A 16,214-nucleotide genomic window follows, 5' to 3' on the forward strand; every position below is an offset into this window, starting at 1 on the left:
AGTGAAATATTTTTATGCAAACATATTCTCTTTGATGTAAACTACATTTTTCATTCATCCCATGCCATTCGTTGTAGCCGAGCGGTTCTAGACGCTTCAGTCCGGAACCGCGCTGCTGCTACGGTCGCAGGTTCGAATCCTGCCTCGTGGATGCATGTGTGTGATATCCTTAGGTTAGTTAGGTTTAAGTAGTTGTTGGTCTATGGCACTGATGACCTCCGATGTTAAGTCCCATAGTGCTTAGAGCCATTTGAACCATTTTTATCCCATACGGCGTGTTATAAACATCTAATAATTTATAATAATGTGGGATGCTGCTTGAATAATTAATGGAAACCTGTTTACAATAAGAAATAGTAAAAAATACGTAATGTTTCACAGTAAATCATTAACAGGAATTTGACTTTCACAACAAACCAGAAATAAGGTGCGAACACTGAAACAATACAGCAAAGAAACTGAGAAGCTAAGACCTAATGAAGCAGTTGAACAGTGCACATTAGAAAATGTCACATCTAGCTTTAAAGTTTCATTATACATGCGCTGTTCTGCAATTTACGACGATTTTCTGCCTCTGTCTTTATAGGTAACAGTACACTGTATACCAGAATAATATGTAAGGTTTTTATTGACTTTTTGCTGGGTTGTTGCCATACTCAATTTCTTCTCTCTCTCTCTCTTGTAACTAATACTGATAAAAAATGTTTTGCAAACAAGCACTGCTGACTGTAGACACTGGTTAAAATTTAAGAACAAACACGCAGCTCCTTTATTGTGTTATGGCGTCTTTTTTGGTGAACTGAGACAGAAAACTATGTGCAAAATTAAATGACAGAAGCCATTTCTGTTTGACATGAGCTTATTCTATCAGCCGCTATATTTTTGCAGAACACCTTCATTATCTTGAGGACTGACTGACTGACTGATTGAATCTTTCTGCGTCCTAGTATGGGGTGTTTGAATGTAATTTGTTCATTTTCTTTACCCTTCAGTCATTTTTGTATACCACCCACATTGTTGCTCTACAGAATAATATATTTGAAATTGAAATGAAATTACTGTGCTCATTACGTTTGGTGCTGTATTAATAGATGCAAGAGCTTATTGTATTGTTATGCTGTGAACTGACATTTGAAACGTATTTTGTCACGTTACACAACAATGCCTTTTTTTACTAAACAGTATCCACACAGTGACTGGTTCTGTTCTTTTTCCTTGTTATTTTCCGGTCGCCGCAGTGAGGAACGAGAAAGAGCAATTTTCAAATCCCATCTGGCCACTACATTTTACATTTTGTAGTATTCCTGTCTGATTTCGTTTGAATGTTTCCCTATGAGCCCTGTAAGCAATTCCTTACTTCTAATGCTGCTTCTGTATTGAATTCAAAGTCAGTAATTAAATTCCTTACACCTGTTAGTAAAACGTACAAAATGCAACACTGAAGGCAACAATCAGCCATTTTCGAATTAAACTGAGATAATCACCTGGGAAACAGATAACGATCGTAACCTGTCAGACAACTTTAGAAAAACATAAACCTAATAACATTCAGGTCAGCCTGAAATCTCAGCACACATCCTTGAACACTGAAACAAATGTGGGTTTCCAAATAATTTTTGCTCCGAATCCGTAGAATACGAAGAAGAAAGGAGAAGAAGAGCAGACATATGGTAAACTGAAACTTCCTGGCAGATTAAAACTGTGTGCCGGACCGAGACTCGAACTAAGGACCTTTGCCATCTGCGGGCAAGGTAGGGGACGAGGTACAGACGGAAGTAAAGCTGTGAGGACGGGGCGTGAGTCGTGCTTGGGTAGCTCAGTTGGTAGGGCAGTTGTCCGCGAAAGGCAAAGGACCCGAGTTCGAGTCTCGGTCCGGCACACAGTTTTAATCTGCCAGGAAGTTTCATATCAGCGCACACACCACTTACGGATAATAAACTGTGCATATTCTCTTTAGCACTGTTTGTTATCCATAAGCGGAATGGTTTGTCACGTAAGTTTTTTACTTTCCTGTAAATGAAAGAAGAACACATTGACACCGGTGTGTCAGACCCACCATACTTGCTCCGGACACTGCGAGAGGGCTGTACAAGCAATGATCACACGCACGGCACAGCGGACACACCAGGAACCGCGGTGTTGGCCGTCGAATGGCGCTAGCTGCGCAGCATTTGTGCACCGCCGCCGTCAGTGTCAGCCAGTTTGCCGTGGCATACGGAGCTCCATCGCAGTCTTTAACACTGGTAGCATGCCGCGACAGCGTGGACGTGAACCGTATGTGCAGTTGACGGACTTTGAGCGAGGGCGTATAGTGGGCATGCGGGAGGCCGGGTGGACGTACCGCCGAATTGCTCAACACGTGGGGCGTGAGGTCTCCACAGTACATCGATGTTGTCGCCAGTGGTCGGCGGAAGGTGCACGTGCCCGTCGACCTGGGACCGGACCGCAGCGACGCACGGATGCACGCCAAGACCGTAGGATCCTACGCAGTGCCGTAGGGGACCGCACCGCCACTTCCCAGCAAATTAGGGACACTGTTGCTCCTGGGGTATCGGCGAGGACCATTCGCAACCGTCTCCATGAAGCTGGGCTACGGTCCCGCACACCGTTAGGCCGTCTTCCGCTCACGCCCCAACATCGTGCAGCCCGCCTCCAGTGGTGTCGCGACAGGCGTGAATGGAGGGACGAATGGAGACGTGTCGTCTTCAGCGATGAGAGTCGCTTCTGCCTTGGTGCCAATGATGGTCGTATACGTGTTTGGCGCCGTGCAGGTGAGCGCCACAATCAGGACTGCATACGACCGAGGCACACAGGGCCAACACCCGGCATCATGCTGTGGGGAGCGATCTCCTACACTGGCCGTACACCTCTGGTGATCGTCGAGGGGACACTGGATAGTGCACGGTACATCCAAACCGTCATCGAACCCATCGTTCTACCATTCCTAGACCGGCAAAGGAACTTGCTGTTCCAACAGGACAATGCACGTCCGCATGTATCCCGTGCCACCCAACGTGCTCTAGAAGGTGTAAGTCAACTACCCTGGCCAGCAAGATCTCCGGATCTGTCCCCCATTGAGCATGGTTGGGACTGGATGAAGCGTCGTCTCCAGCAGTCTGCACGTCCAGCACGAACGCTGGTCCAACTGAGGCGCCAGGTGGAAATGGCATGGCAAGACGTTCCACAGGACTACATCCAGCATCTCTACGATCGCCTCCATGGGAGAATAGCAGCCTGCATTGCTGCGAAAGGTGGATATACACTGTACTAGTGTCGACATTGTGCATGCTCTGTTGCCTGTGTCTATGTGCCTGTTGTTCTGTCAGTGTGATCATGTGATGTATCTGACCCCAGGAATGTGTCATTGTCCCAGGAAGGGGAAACTTTTCCTGGGACAATGAATTCACGGTGTTCTTATTTCAATTTCCAGGAGTGTATATATACTCCCATTTCATTTAATGCTTGACATTGATCTGTAATAAAAACGTCCATGTGTATATAATTTCATTTGTACTTATTGGCCCCTCATAAATTGTTAATTTCCAGAATGATTTAATGAACACGGCCAAAATGTAATTAATTTTATGGAATTTGTCCATTATGTAATATGTATATAATATATTTGTTTACATAATAACTCATAGATTACTAATGCCACATTAGTTGTTGTATGTACGGTATATTTTATAGGGACTGAAGATGACGTAGTTACGACGTTGAAACTAGTTTCCAAAATAAAATCGACACCTTAAATACAGCTGAAGGAATTTCTTCAGTTTTAATATAAAATTATACCAGCTGATGTCCCACTGCCCATTTCAACTATGGATGTACGGAGATTCTAGCTTTGAATGTTGGCGAAAATAAAATATTTTTTCATTCAGAGGAGAAAGTTGATGATTGAAATTTCGTGAAAGATATTGCTGCAACGAGAAACGCCTTTCTTTTAATAACTGCCATCCGAATTCGCTTATCATGTACGGACAATCCCTCCTATTTCGCGATAATACAAAACGAGCTGTCTTTCTTTGAACTTTTTCGATGTCCTCCATCGATCCTATGTGATAAGGATACCATACAGCACACTAATACTGTATCAGAGTACAAACAAGCGTAATGTAGCCAGTCTCTTTAGTATACTTGTTGCATCTTATTAGTGTTCTGCCAATAAAAAGTAATCTTTCGTTTGTCTTCCGCACAACATTTTCTATGTGATCGATTCAACTTAAGCTGTTCCTGAAACTTCCTGACAGATTAAAACTGTGTGCCGCACAGAGACTCCAGCTCGGGACCTCTGCCTTTCGCGGGCAAGTGCTCTACCATCTGCCAGGAAGTTTCATATCAGCGCACTCTCCGCTGCAGAGTGAAAATCTCATTCTGGTAAGCCGTTCCTAATTGTAATTCCTAGGTATTTAGTAGAACTCGAGCCTTGATTTGTGTGATTTATCGTGTAATCGAAATTTAACTGATTTATCTTTGTACTTATGTGGGTGACCCCACGTTTTTCCTTACTGAGAGACAGCTGCCACTTTTGGCACCATTCAGGTATCGTGTGTACGTCATATTGGAATTGTTTTTGCTCTTCTGATGACGTTACTAGGTGGCAAAAGACAGCATCATCTGCAAAAAGAGAGGGCTGATCAGATTGTCTCCTAAATCGTTTATGTAGATTAGGAACAGCAGAAGGCCTATAGCTCGTTCTTGGGTAACACTTGAAATGACTTCTGTTTTAGTCGATAGTCACATACTGTGACTCACTGAGAGGAATCATGGATCGACTCTCGGAACTGAAGCGATACGCCACAGACATCCAATTTGATAAGAAGTCTATTGTACTTAACGACGTCAAAAGCCTTCTGGAAGTCTAGAAATATAGAATTGAGTTGAGATTCTCTGTCAACAGCACTAACTACTTTGTGCGAATAAAAAGCTAGTTGTGTTTCCTGAGAGAACGATATTTTCTGAATTCATGCTGACTTTGTGTCAGTATACCGTTACCTTCGAGGTAATTCGTGATGTTCGAATACAAAATCCTACTGCAAATAAACGTTAGTGATATTGGTCTGTAATTCAGCATATCATTCCTGTATCCCTTCTTGAGTATTGGTGTGACTTGTAGAACTTTCCGCTATTTTGGTATGGTTGTATATGATTCCGAAGTGTGCTCTGAAAGGAACCTTCTTGTTTGCTATCTGAACTGGAAGACTTGCCTTTACTAGGTGCTTTAAACTGCTTTCTACGCTGAGGATTTCTGCTCTAAACTATTCACGCAGTCAGTTGTTCTCGACTATCACCTAGTATACTCAGAATAGTTCTGCATACCGTCTTGCCTGATGTTTATTTCAACACTAAACGAAAAACAAGTTACTTTAAATTAACCTCGCAGCTTCTGTTTTAATTTAAGGACATGTTGAACTACAGTGCTTATTATACAGAAACGTGCAATTTCAGTGTGCGCTTCCATAATGCGATATCAGCATGTGTCCTTTGTAAAGACGAAGAATGGAGGGAGGAAGCCACGTTCTCGGCGGTTTTACAGAAGGTAAGTGCTCAGATAGCGTTACAGGAGCGGCCTCAAGCAAACAGAATCTAACATAAAAGAGCATACTTTAATGCTACGTTCAACAAAGCCCTGAGACTAACATTCAGGGTGGACGAGTTGCTAGTGGATGTAGGGAACCAGATTTTGTGTGTGTTAACCGAACTCAAAAACAGAGTTACCGGTAAAAATGATGAGAATAAGAGATCAAAGTTAAGAAGTTTTTCACATCGACATGCAAAGGGCGTGTGTCAGACATAACTGCCAAACTGCTTCCAAAAAACGCTAATGTGACATTCAGAAGTTAAGGAAAATGACACATAGGTGAAGGTGTAGACCAGCGATTACAAAGTACAAGAAATGGAATAACTCCAGCGTAAACATTCCTAACAATTAGAGGAATAAGATGAGTTATATCTCCTTGCGCCTATAAACGCTTCATTTCCATGTTAGAGCTCATTTTCTGCTTCTCTTCATAATCCCAGAAACAAAGACTACTTGTAGTTGGAATGTACAGCAAATTCCAATTCTTAGACCTGAGTCGAAACAAGGCCCCCGGGGTAGACAACATTCCATTACTGGCGGCCTTGGGAGAGCCAGTCCTGACAAAACTCTACCATCTGGTGAGCAAGATGTATGAAACAGGCGAAATACCCTCAGACTTCAAGAAGAATATAATAATTCCAATCCCAAAGAAAGCAGGTGTTGACAGATGTGAAAATTACCGAACAATCAGTTTAATAAGCCACAGTTGCAAAATACTAACACGAATTCTTTACAGACGAATGCAAAAACTAGTAGAAGCCGACCTCGGGGAAGGTCAGTTTGGATTCCGTAGAAATACTGGAACACGTGAGGCAACACTGACCTTACGACTTATCTTGGAAGAAAGATTAAGGAAAGGCAAACCTACGTTTCTAGCATTTGTAGACTTAGAGAAAGCTTTTGACAATGTTGACTGGAATACTCTCTTTCAAATTCTAAAGGTGGCAGGGGTAAAATACAGGGAGCCAAAGGCTATTTACAATTTGTACAGAAACCAGATGGCAGTTATAAGAGTCGAGGGGCATGAAAGGGAAGCAGTGGTTGGGAAGGGAGTGAGACAGGGCTGTAGCCTCTCCCCGAAGTTATTCAGTCTGTATATTGAGCAAGCAGTGAAGGTAACAAAAGAAAAATTCGGAGTGGGTATTAAAATCCATGGAGAAGAAATAAAAACTTTGAGGTTCGCCGATGACATTGTAATTCTGTCAGAGACAGAAAATTACTTGGAAGAGCAGCTGAACGGAATGGACAGTGTCTTAAGAGGAGTAAATAAGATGAACATCGACAAAAGCAAAACGAGGATAATGGAATGTAGTCGAATTAACTCTGGTGATGCTGAGGGAATTAGATTAGGAAATGAGACACTCAAAGTAGTAAAGGAGTTTTGCTATTTGGGGAGCAAAATAACTGATGATGGTCGAAGTAGAGATGACATAAAATGTAGACTGGCAATGGCAAGGAAAGCGTTTCTGAAGAAGAGAAATTTGTTAACATCGAGTATAGATTTAAGTGTCAGGAAGTCTTTTCTGAAAGTATTTGTATGGAGTGTAGCCATGTACGGAAGTGAAACATGGACGATAACTAGTTTGGCCAAGAAGAGAATAGAAGCTTTCGAAATGTGGTGCTACAGAAGAATGCTGTAGATGGGTAGATCACATAACTAACGAAGAGGTATTGAATAGGATTGGGGAGAAGAGAAGGTTGTGGCACAACTTGACCGGAAGAAGGGATCGGTTGGTAGGACATGTTCTGAGGCATCAAGGGATCACCAATTTAGTATTGGAGGGTCGCTTGGAGGGTAAAAATCGTAGAGGGAGACCAAGAGATGGATACACTAAGCAGATTCAGAAGGATGTAGGTTGCAGTAGGTACTGGGAGATGAAGAAACTTGCGCAGGATAGAGTAGCATGGAGAGCTGCATCAAACCAGTCTCAGGACTGAAGACAACAACAACAACAACAGATTCACCGCCACTGGTTATTCTTCCAGTCGAACGTGGGCAATGTTGACATGTGACTTGCTTCATTGCCCTACTAGCATCAAACACAAAGCATCAACTGTTTGGTATTCATCACAGATTGCGCAACCACGTAGCGTCAAATGGTTCCCAGTGCAGTTTATTCAACCACATAGATGGTAGAAGTTCATTTCCCACCCATATTAACAGGCGGCAAAGACCATGGCAATCAACCTACGTATGGGGAGAGATTTCCAGAACAACATTTCTCTGATGATAGGACCATTTGAAGCAACTGAGATTTAAGTGAATTTCAGGGTGGTGGTGTTACAGTCGGCGCACGAGCGATGGGTCACAGCATCTGCGAGGTAGCGATGAAGTGGGGATCTCCTTTACGACCATTTGTCACGAGTGTATCGTGAATATCAGGAATCAGGTAAAACATCAGTGCTCCGACATCGCTGCTGTCGGAAAAAGATCCTCCAAGAACGGGACCAACGACGACTGAAGAGAATCGCTCAACGTGACAGCAATGCAACCCTTCCGAAAACTGCAGCAGATTTCAATTCTGGGCCATCAACAAGTGTCAGCAAGCGAACCATTCAACAAAACATCATCGATATGGACTTTCGGAGCCGACGCTCCACTCGTGTACCCTTCCTTGCTGACTGCATGAAACAAAGCTTTACACCTCGCCTGAACCTGTCAACACTGACGATGGTCTGATGAACGTGTGTGGGTATGGAGAGAGCCTCATGAATCCGTGGACCCTGCATGTCAGCAGGGGACTGTTCGAGTTGGCAGAGGCTCTCTAATGGTGTGGGGCTTGTGCAGTTGGATTGATGTGGGACCCCTGATAGGTCTAGATACGACTCTGACAGGTGATACGTGTGTAAACATCCTGTCTGATCATCTGCATCCATTCACGTCCATTGCGCATTGCGACGGACCTGAGCGATTCCAGCAGGACAATGCGACATCCCACACGTCCAGAATATCTAGAGTGGCTCCGGGAACACTCTTCTGAGTTTAAACACTTCTGCTGGCCGCCAAACTCCCCAGACAAGCATGAAGATTATTGAGCATATCTGGGATGCCTCGCAATGTGCTGTTCAGAACAGATCTCCACCCCCTCATATTCTTCCTGATTGGTGGACAACCCTGCAGAATTGATGGTGCCAACCTCCAGCACTGCTTCACACATTAGTCGATTCCATGCCGCGGCACTTGTGCGTGCTTGGAGAGGCTCTACACGATATTAGGAAGGTGTGCCATTATATATATATATATATATATATATATATATATATATATATATATATATATATATATTGTTGTGGTCTTCAGTCCTGAGACTGGTTTGATGCAGCTCTCCATGCTACTCTATCCTGTGCAAGCTTCTTCATCTCCCAGTACCTACTGCAACCTACATCCTTCTGAATCTGCTTAGTGTAGTCATCTCTTGGTCTTCCTCTACGATTTTTACCCTCCACGCTGCCCTCCAATACTCAATTGGTGATACCTTGATGCCTCAGAACATGTCCTACCAACCGATCCCTTCTTCTGGTCAAGTTGTGTCACAAACTTCTCTTCTCCCCAATCCTGTTCAATACCTCCTCTTCAGCATTCTTCTGTAGCACCACATTTCGAAAGCTTCTATTCTCTTCTTGTCCAAACTATTTATCGTCCATGTTTCACTTCCATACATGGCTATACTTTTAGAAAAGACTTCCTGACATTTAAATCTATACTCGATGTTAACAAATTTCTCTTCTTCAGAAACGCTTTCCTTGCCATTGCCAGTCTACATTTTATATCCTCTCTACTTCGACCATTATCAGTTACTTTGCTCCCCAAATAGCAAAACTCCTTTACTACTTTAACTGTCTCATTTCCTAATCTAATTCCCTCAGCATCGCCCGACTTAATTCGACTACATTCCATTATCCTTGTTTTGCTTTTGTTGTTCTTCATCTTATATCCTCCTTTCATATATATATATATATATGGTGTTACAAAAAGGTACGGCCAAACTTTCAGGAAACATTCCTCACACACAAAGAAAGAAAAATATGTAAATATGTTGTGTGGACATGTGTCCGGAAATGCTTACTTTCCATGTTAGAGCTGATTTTATCACTTCTCTACAAATCACATTAATCATGGAATGGAAACACACAACAACAGAACGTACCAGCGTGACTTCAAACACTTTGTTACAGGAAATGTTCAAAATGTCCTCCGTTAGCGAGGATACGTACATCCACCCTCCGTCGCACGGAATCCCTGATGCGCTGATGCAGCCCTGGAGAATGGCGTATTGTATTACAGCCGTCCACAATACGAGCACGAAGAGTCTCTACATTTGGTACCGGCGTTGCGTAGACAGGAGCTTTCAAATGCCCGCTTAAATGAAAGTCAAGAGGGTTGAGGTCAGCAGAGCTTGCAGGCCATGGAATTGGTCCGCCTCTGCCAATCCATCGGTCACCGAATCTGTTGTCGAGAAGCGTACGAACACTTCCCACTGAAATGAGCAGGAGCTCCATCGTGCATGAACCACATGTTGTGTCGTACTTGTAAAGGCACATGTTCTAGCAGCACTGGTAGAGTATCCCGTATGAAATCATGATAACGTGCTCCATTGAGCGTAGGTGGAAGAACATACTGACGAAACTAAACTGAGCTCTAACATGGAAATTAAGCGTTTCCGGAGACATGTCCACATAACATCTTTCCTTTATTTGTGTGTGAGGAATGTTTCCTGAAAGTTTGGCCGTACCTTTTTGTAACACCCTGTATATAACTTTACACCACTCATGTTAGAGCCGTGGTGTCAGCCTACCTAAGATCATGTGATGATCATCAAAATCCTTCCGAATTGCGGCCTATAGTACAGTAATCATTCACGCACACGATGAGACATTTGGCTACCTACAGATCGCCTGATCACCTTCCAAATCTTACGGCAAATTCAAAGTCATTCATGAGTGCGTTTGTAAATTTGAGCCTGTAGTGTGGCATCCATCAATGCTCGTGACGTGGTATTTAGCATGCAGTGCAGTACACACTCATGCTCATGAACAGAAACCCAGCTGTCTTACGATCGCCCGATAGCTGCCAAAATTTATACAGCATGTTTCGAATGGTTCACAAGTCTGTTCCCCATATTGCGAGACAAGACGCAAAACTGCGGAGGCCAGTAGCATGGTAAGCAATCATGCTCGTGCATAGGCTTTCGGCTACCTTCCCATTGACCAATGGCGGTCAAAATTTATACTGCGAATTTTGGGTGTCTGACAAGTCTGTTTTCAAATATTCAAACAAAAAAACCCAGTATTGTGGCCTGTACTGTAGTATGCAGTCACAATCGTGGACAGCCTCCTGGCTACATTACGATCGCCCGATAAAATGTCTGCAGCATGTTTGAGGTTTTTCGCAAGTATGTAAGCAAAATTTGAATCCGAATGACCAAAATACCACCATATCCATTACGCTCGTGACAACATAGAGTATAATCACCAATTGGGAAGCCACGATGCTTGGGTGAGGTAACTGATCTGCACAGATGTGGAAGAGAGAACCACGTTGGATGTTACCTCACAATCAATTTTAGCGTCCCAACTCGTTTCGAGTAGACGTAAATTATGTTTACACAAACTTCCAACACGGTTTAGCACAGTGCGAATTATTTTCAGACTACGGCCCATATCAGTCTTGCTTGGTAAATATTGCACGTACTTAATACAACACATTAAAGAGCGTTCTAGTGTTAGTTCTTTTCTTCTTCTTTATTGTATTTCGGTCCCCCACCCCCACCCCAACCAGGCTGGGAGGGCTGGCAGCAGCGTAATATACCGCTCTGCAGCCTACAGATAATGTCAAAAACATAATGAGGAGACATAACAAAAAAAAAGAGGTGATAAAGCGGTGACTGTTTAAAACTGGTGCATGGCGAAAAGTTCTGAAGAAAAGGTAAAAAACAAAGAGGTCAGTCATGCTGATTAAAAACACGTAGGGAAGAGACAGGCACAATTAAAATACACGGCGACAGTCTCATTTCTGATCGCAGCACTTTAAAATGGGGGCGCAGAACACTGAACACTCACGGAAAACACTGCACTATGGAGTACGAAGGCTTATGGGTAGAGGTCTGCGCGGATGCGGATATCCGCGGATATCCGCGGTATTTGTTATTTGGCAGATTAAATAGCGACCGTCGCGGATATCCGCCGGTCATCTGCGGATAATGAGCAAGGCATCTGCCCAGTTCGTAAGTCCGTGGTGACCGAGCGGTTCTAGGCGCTTCAGTCCGGAACCGCGCGACTGCTACGGTCATAGGTTCGAATCCTGCTTCGGGCATGGATGTGTGTGATGTCCTTAGGTTAGTTAGGTTTAAGTAGTTCTAAGTTCTAGGGGACTGATGACCTCAGATGTTAAGTCCCATAGTGCTCAGAGCCATTTGAACCCAGTTCGTATGTTGCAATGTTATTTGGATACTTCAAGTGTGTTGACATTCTTGGAATCTTCCAGGGCCCGGCTAGAGTGGATGTCTGTTGTCCTCAGCCCCTGGCTACGACCGACGTAGCTGTACCCAAGAGACCTGCGCCTAATCCGTTTCCGCGACCGTCTCTTTCGTGTGGCCTGTGAAGTGCTCTCTGGGTGGCAAACCTGCCCACTGTCTACCATCAGATGGTTAGAGCGTCTGCCATGTAAGCAGCAGATCCCGGGTTCGAGTCCCGATCAGGGCTCATATTTTCATCTGTCCCCATCGGCGTATGTCAACGCCTGTAAGAAACTAAGGATGTTCATTTCATCGTAATTTCATTCTAACGGGCTGCATGGTCACCGATGGTATCTGTTCTTTCCGACATGCCCGAATGAACAGATACCATCTTAGTATATATAAAAAGTAGTTAAGTTGTCGCAGAAATGGCACCCTAACAATTACTATGTCATTACATACGATAATTCTAAGTACTATTGTCTATTACTGTTGATTACTCATTCAAAACTTAAATATCTGTGGATGTGGATAAGGAACTTGCGGATGCAGATTAATTGCTGCGGATGCAGATGCAGATTAGGATCTTGCAGATGCGGTGCGGATTTTCTTATCCGCGCAGACTTCTACTTATGGGTATGGCGGGGGGGGGGGGGGGGGGGGAGGACCCAGACAGATGAGAAGGGGCAGAAAAGGGAGGAGCCAATGGAGGGAGAGAGCACAGAAAAAAGGGGATAGAAGGGTGGATGCGAGAAAGGAGTAGGGAAGACAGTGGAGGGGAAAGAAAAAGGACTCAGGGTGGGGGAGAATGGAGTGGATAGGTCGAAAAAATACGGTATGGAAGGGGGGAGAGGGAGCCTAGGAAAAGGACAGATTGAGGGAGGGGGAGGTGAGGATCATAGGGCTAAATGAAGGGAGAGGGGGCATTGTCCGAGAGGGGGAGTTGATGGAAACCACTTCGGGAAAGGAGATGAAGGGTGTAGAGTTGGAGGGTTGGGGGACACAACTGTGAAGGTGCGGCATTGGGCGGGGGTTGGAGAGCAGAGGAGTAACCAGGAGATCAGGGGAATCAAGTCGGCGGGAGTTGTAGAGGACGTGGACATGTTCGAGGAAAAGGAGCAGATGGGGAATAGAGGATCAGGTAATAGAGGATCTGCACGGGGGACAGGAGGTGTGTACAGAAAGTGAGGCAGAGTGCACAGTGCTTGAGGATCTGGAGAGGCTTACGGAATTTGGGAGGGGGGTGGATATCCTGGTGGAACTGGCATAATGCAGGATGGGATGGAATAAGGATTTGTAGGTGTAGATGGCAGAGGGTCCAACCTCTATGTCCGGCCAGAGAGAAGTTTGAGGAGACGGAGGAAGTTGTGGGCTTTGGATTGGATAGAGCAGAGATGAGGGATCCAGGTGAGGTGACGGTCAGTGGTGAGTCCAGTGTGGGTGAGGGTGGGGAAGAAGTGGACAGGACGAGCGCAAATGCTAAGAGAAAAATCAAGGAGGCGGAAGGAGCGAATGGTATGACCTACGATGATTGCCTGGGTGTTGGAAGGATTGATTTTGAGCTACACCATGTGGCAGAAAGGTCAAGGTGATTCTGGAGAAGGCGCTGGGACCGATGAAGGGGGTCTTAATACGTTGTTGCCATTAATATATAGAACACATTATATAATAAGTTGCTGGGTATGAAGCAATCTCATCAGAAATAGATACAAGACACCATAACTTATATCTTTGTAATTATCAAGTTAAAAATATATAATTAATGTAGTTATAAATGTGATTGCTTTTTAGAATATTTGTATGTGAAACATCAGTATGCATAACGGAATCAACTGTCTGTCCGTGCTGCTCCCGCACGGCGAGCTGTACAACTAACACACTGTTGCTTGGCCTCGTCGACAGGTGGCAGCGCGATTTGCTGTCTTACAGTTACCTCAGCGCAAGGAGCGATCTTAACATGATAGATGCAAATGGCGAGTAACTAGAAGACACTAATGATGGTTCAAATGGCTCTGAGCACTATGGGACTTAACATCTGAGGTCGTCAGTCCCCTAGACTTAGAACTACTTAAACCTAACTAACCTAAGGACATCACACAACTCCATGCCCGAGGCAGGATTTGAACCTGCGACCGTAGCAGTCGCGCGGTTCCGGACTGAGCGTCTACTTGGATCCTATGCAACTCGAGGTGCTAGTCGCTGAGTTGCATTCGTATCATTGGGCTGGGCAATGTACAAACAAATGTGTAATTTGAAATTCGTGCTAGAAGTGGCGAAATATCCGGAACTACATGAAACGTCCCCTTTGAACAATTATGCATGATTGTGCTAAAACTGACACACAATATTTTTTTTTTAGCGCAACGCAATCTGACTTTCAATAATCCCTACAAAAGAATGGCCCTGACTAACAATAACCTATACCTTTCATGAATTCTTACCTCACAAAAATCTTCGTTACTCGAACTACTGCAACACAGCGAGCGCCACTACTGCCAGCTAACTAAAAGATTCAAACTACTGAAGGCACTAACTACTGATAGGCATAGTTAGCAAATGAAAGATTTTGATAGAGAACAGACAATGTATTTACCTCAATAGTGTTCAAAAGTCATGATGTATATAGCAGTTCATGACATCCAGTCTTACAAATTTCAAACTTCGCCATCTCTCTCTCCACATCCACCACTGGTGGCGGCTCACCTCCAACTGCTCAACGCTACGCGCTGTTAGCATCCAGCTGCCCAACATTACAATGGCAGAAAATAATGCAAACTAGCCACAGACTGCACACAGCACAGCCAGTGATTTTCATACAAAGCGCTACGTGGCATTACCAATATAAAAAACTAAACAGCCTACTTACATACATAATTACAAATTGAAAGGGTCTTGAAGAAAAGAGGTGACACAGAGCACATGGCATGAAGTAGCCAAGGTCATGGATGTACCAGGTAAGTTCATCAGTAATTAAAATTTTAACAAAAATAAATGCATTCTACTCACTATGCCTTAAGATCATTTTATTGGAAAACTAATCTGTGATTTATAAACACCCATTATACAATAGATGTAATAAATACATAAGTAAAACGTTTTTAATTGTGTATTAATATGTATATAAAAATGTACAGAAATTCAATTGTACGCTTTACAGAAATACAGATTAAACATAATAAATTTTGGAAAGAAAGCCTATTATAGTAGATCCTGATTATTGTTGATGCAGTACTTCCACTGCCATGGGAGGGAAGCATGAGGTATCAGAAGGTAGTTGGCTAAATAATTCCTTACATTATAAGTAGTAGAATGAGGATACAATGCAGTGTCTTTCCTTGGCTGTTTTCTGTCTGTTGGCATTTCGGAGTTGTTGCATTGTTGTGCACCACAACTGTATTGGATACCTTCATGTTTTCGAGTGAAATGACGCAGTATGCGCACGTATTTTATGATGTCAACACGCATTCGGTAGTTCGAGAACGAATAGGACTGCTCAGGACTTGGAACTTCTGTGTCAGCATTCCAGATGCGCATTCCTCAGATTTTCCTTCCTCTGCTTAATCTATAATAATAAATTCTCTTCACATTAGCGAGTGCCCTTTGTGAGTACAGACTCATCTAGTAGCGTCATAATAGAAACGCTTCCTGTCATACAAAGGAATAACGGAAGTAATATTCATTTTCATCAGCTGGTAATCTCGAAGGCAATAGCAAGTTTAATCTTCCATTTATCTACATCTACATCTACATCCATACTTCGCAAGCCACCTGACGGTGTGTGGCGGAGGATACCCTGAGTACCTCTATCGGTTCTCCCTTCTATTCCAGTCTTGTATTGTTCGTGGAAAGAAGGATTGTCGGTATGCTTCTGTGTGGGCTCTAATCTCTCCGATTTTATCCTCGCGTTCTCTTCGCGAGATATACGTAGGAGGGAGCAATATACTGCTTGACTCTTCGGTGAAAGTATGTTCTCGAAACTTTAACAAAAGCCCGTACCGAGCTGCTGAGTGTCTCTCCTGCAGAGTCTTCCACTGGAGTTTAGCTATCATCTCCGTAACGCTTTCGCGATTACTAAATGATCCTGTAACGAAGCGCGCTGTTCTCTGTTGGATCTTCTCTATCTCTTCTATCAACCCTATCTCATACGAATCCCACACTGCTGAGCAGTATTCAGG

Source organism: Schistocerca gregaria, chromosome 11 (genome assembly GCF_023897955.1).
Source record: "Schistocerca gregaria isolate iqSchGreg1 chromosome 11, iqSchGreg1.2, whole genome shotgun sequence".
NCBI classification, from domain to species: domain Eukaryota; kingdom Metazoa; phylum Arthropoda; class Insecta; order Orthoptera; family Acrididae; genus Schistocerca; species Schistocerca gregaria.